Genomic DNA, 4407 nt, shown 5'->3' on the forward strand with positions numbered 1-4407 from the left:
GAAAATCAATAGAAAGATATCACTTGCCATGTTGATGAGATAACTTCCTCTGCCACTCAGCCCTGACCCTACTCTAGCTTGCACCATCCTATCAAGTTTGGATACCTTCTTTTTTCTCCTGGAAGCTCTGCTTCACCTGATCCTGCACAGTCCTTCTGTGTGTCTGGGGTACTCTCCTATTAATTTGAAGCCACTTTCAGATTTATATTCTCCAAGCATGCAAACGCTTCTTCAAAACTCTTTTCCCAGCCATGCATTCAGTCAGATGGTGTAGCTGCCAAAAATATATGCATCTCCATATTTGTTCTTTGTTGCATTGGATGAATTGATAGGTGCAGTGTATTAGAGACTGTAAACTTTCTGATCTCTAATGAGGGCTGTTGTCTGTTCAGCAAGTCCTGCCCATTGCACAATGGTATGAATATTTATGATGCTAAATAATAATGCTTGCCTCTGACCCTCTTCATCAGCAGATCTAGCATTGCTTCACTGAGGAAGCAGTCGAATCATTATCCTGATATCCAGATGGGGAAACTGAGGTGCTGCAAGGTGAAATAACTTGTCCAATGTCAGCAAAGGAGAGCTAGAAAGGGAATGCAGCTGTCTCTGTCCCCAGCTACGTGGTACAACCACTAGACCCTGCAGCCTTCTCACTGACAGCTCATGAAATTTGTCTTTTATGCAATGCATTCTTCTCTATTAACAGCAAGCAATTCCAGTGTTTTCTTCACAGGTATTAATAGCCTCCCTGAGAAATATGCTTCAACATGCATTTTCAGCATTACTTGTGTGTATGTTGTGCCCCAGCCAGCAGCTGTGACCTGCTGGGAGGAGCAAACTGGGGCAGGGTTGCACCTACGCCCCTGCACTCTGCTCCTGTGTTCCAGCACCCCTCTGTTCCCCCAGTGGCAGTCAGGGAGGCTGGGACCGACCACGGAGATGTTCTGCAATACCAGCTGCTGTGTTGGCAGCCTTGGAGTTGCCTCTGGGTCTGACTTACTGTCTTGTCTCCTTGAATATAATTGCTCACTGCTGATGGTTTTTTTTTTCCTTTCCCTTTGATTCTGTAGCGCTCGTACCCCACTCAGATTCCTCATCAATCTCGCAATCTGGGGAATCTGAGGAAACAGAGAGCTGATCATCTGCAGACTTCTTCTGTACATTATGAAAGTGTCCCTGTGCCATGTGTGATTCCAATCTCTTTTTCCTTTAATCAGACAGAACATCAGTGTGTCAGACTGCACCAGCCAGGTCTGTGTGCTGGGTGGGGAAGGACAGAGCCACTTCTGCGGAGGTGCTCCCGGCTCCCTGGAGGTGACGGCACATCTCTGGCTTCCCCCTCCCTAACCCTTCCACCTCCCCACCCTGCTCAGCTCAGCCTTGCAAATGTTCCATGGCAGGGCATGTTCCAGGTTCCATGCCCGCTGGGGCACGGCTGCCTGAGCAGCACTGGCTGCGGGGAGTCCTGGAGGAGTGGCAGAACGCGTCTGCCTGGCAGTCTGCGTGTGCCGCAGGTGAACCCATTCCTCGCTCTTTGGAGGTTTCCAGGGACCAAATCACTTCATGGAATTGGTCAGAATTGTCATGATTTCCACTCAGGTACCTTAGCACTGTGGTAGAAAAAGCATGGGTAGAAGGTTGGGTGGGTTTATTTGGGTGCAAGGGTGCTCTTTATACATTACACTGAAAGTTCATCACAAGCTTTCCAGCGTTCTGTAGGGCCTCTGTCATGAAGAGCAGACTAGGCAGTCCACACTAGGTAAGGGCATTCAATTTTGGCATTTATTCCCTAGCTTGTAAGCATTTTTGGAAGGAAAGGAGATCTGAAATAGAAGTGAAGTTCTGCCACCTTCATCTTTTTTTAGTGTTTTATTCACTTAGTGTTACAATTTTTTTGCTTTTACCTACCTGTACTCTCAGTACACTACAACCATTTCAATACTGAATGGAACAGCTATAAAATTAACACAACTCTATCCATCCCTCCCTTCCCATTTGTGCAGGGCAACATCTGAAGGACACTTTTACCTCCAGATGTCAGGACATGTGGGAGAGGGAGCAGACTCAGAGCTTGTGTGTCCTCTGTGGGATGTAAGCAGAAACAGTACCTAGACAGGAAAGTGTTTGAATGTTAATGATAGGACAGTGCTCAAAAGCACTTTAGAAACACTTCCCTGCTTTTTTTTTGCTGGGGAAATCTCAATTTGTTGGCTGCCACTGGCTTTTTGCCCAGCATTCTCAGATCTGCTGGTGAAGGGAGACAGCAGAGCACGTTTGTCCTAGTCCTCTTCCCTAGAGTGAGATGCCAGACTGGAGCAGATATGCTGTTCAACCCTTTCCTACACCAGTCTGTTCAACCCTTTCCTACACCTGCCTTGATAGATTCAGTAGCCCAGGGCAGGGTTGAGTTACACCTCACACACTAGCAGCCCCTGGAAGCAGAGCTAAGTGGTGTGAGAATCTCCACAAACCCATCGGAATGCTCCTGGAGCAGTGGTGTTAGTCTCCCTATCCCTAGGATACACACTCACAGCCCTAGGCATGCACTATCCCTGCATCACAGCATTATCCTGGGTGGACTTCAGCGACATCCCAGGAGCTTCTTGTGGGAGAAGGGATTTGTGTGGGGCGCCCCTGGTTAAAATTTGGCTTTCCACCTTGATGTGCATTGTTCCTGCTCCTTTTTTTTCCATGGGAGTGGCTGAATTTCTGGAGCATGGTCTATAAAGCATTTAGGACGGAAAGTCTATAGAAGTGTGATACTAATAATATTTTACAGCTTTAATTACCATGATTGTAGTGCCTAGAGGCGTATGCAAAAACATTTTGAGTGGGTGGAGGGGAGGCAGTGCTGTGAACATTTTTGTGGTTTTGCTGGGCAATGCGCAATGGAGTTTTCTCATGGGAACCACAGCATGCCAGGGAGAAAAGCTGCCTCTGCCTCCTCATCTGCCCTGCTGGGATACTGGGATCTTTGGGATCACACCCCATAGACGAGGAGACAGCCCCAGTCACTCCAGTTCTGGGGAAAAGCTGGGCTGACCGACACTCTGCTCTGCAGAGGGGCTCTCTGGGCAGGTGCTGCCCGTTCCTCAGGCTATTTTTCCTCAGGCATCATCCCTTTTGTGCAGCCAGCTTCACCCGCGGGGTGATTTCGGATTGGGCAAGCGCTGATTTGGGGCAGGGCCCGGGCAGCAGGCTGGGGAGCAGCGTGCCCGGCCCAGCCCAGGGTGCGCAGTGCAGACAGAGCTCCCGCCAGCCGCCCACCTGTGCGTGCCGTGCCTGCGTGGGCACGCCAGGGACACACAGAGGGCTCCTGTGTGACACCCACCAGCGCCCTGCCCCGCTGCCAGCACGCCCAGCACCGCCGGGAAACTGGGAGATAGCCCGTGCAGGAACGCAAGCTCTGAGGGTTTGGGTGGTACCAAGGGAAAAGATTATGGAAAAAAGGGTGCTTGCGTTTCCCCAGCATCCTGCGTGCTTAGAACTTTTTAAAACTTTGTTCCTAGGTAATTTATTAATTTTTGGACTTTTTTATTTAGTTTTGGTGACAGTGATTTGACATAGATCTACAAAGCCTCAGCCTTCTATTGGAAAAACTGAAGGAGAAATTCAGTTTTGTTTGAAGCTGCTTACCAAGGAGCCAGGTCATGACTCTGCCTCCTGCCTGGCCTGACCCTGCTCAGACAAACAGCCAAGGTGTGGATTAGAAGGCAAGGGAAAAGGAAAGGAAACCCTGTGTGAAAGGTATTCCCAGCTCTAGACAGAGCTGGACGTTGCCTACAGTACAAGCTTATGTTATTGAGGCTTTTTTTTTCCCTCACTCTCTATTTTTTTCCACACGTGTAATGCTTTTTTCCTATTGTTATCGGCACTAGATATGAGTTACTTAATTTATTACTTATTACTTAATTTTATCACTGAAACATTACTTAATTTTATCACTGAAACATTACTTACTGAAAAACTCATCGTTTAACCAATCCTCCATCAGTAAAACAACTACACGCTCCCATTTCTACTCGCTCCCATTGACACTTGGTACTTTCGCACCGGTTTCTGCGTGTCGCACCCCAGGCCGGCCCTTTCCGCCCCCTCGGCCGCCCCGGGGGCGGTGTGCCCGGCCCGGCAGGGCGGCTCCGCGCGGTTCCCGTGCTGTTTTCCCGAGGCAGGGCCGTGGGGATCCGCGCAATTCCCGCGGGGGGGGTCGCGGCCCCGGCCCCGCGCGCTCCGGCCGCTGGGGGGCGCTGCCGCTGCCGGTGCCGCCCCCGCCGGGCGCTGCGTCACGCGGCGGCCGCGCGTGGGCGGGCGGCGGAGCGCGCGCGGGCTCTCCCCATGTGACCGCGCGGGAGGGGGCGGCGAGCGGGGGGGCGGGGGCCGCTCCCTCCCTCCCTCCCTCCCTCCCTC

This window comes from Agelaius tricolor, unplaced genomic scaffold (genome assembly GCF_023055355.1).
Source record: "Agelaius tricolor isolate 1412-34295 unplaced genomic scaffold, bAgeTri1.0.p SCAF_10, whole genome shotgun sequence".
Taxonomy (NCBI): Eukaryota; Metazoa; Chordata; class Aves; order Passeriformes; family Icteridae; genus Agelaius; species Agelaius tricolor.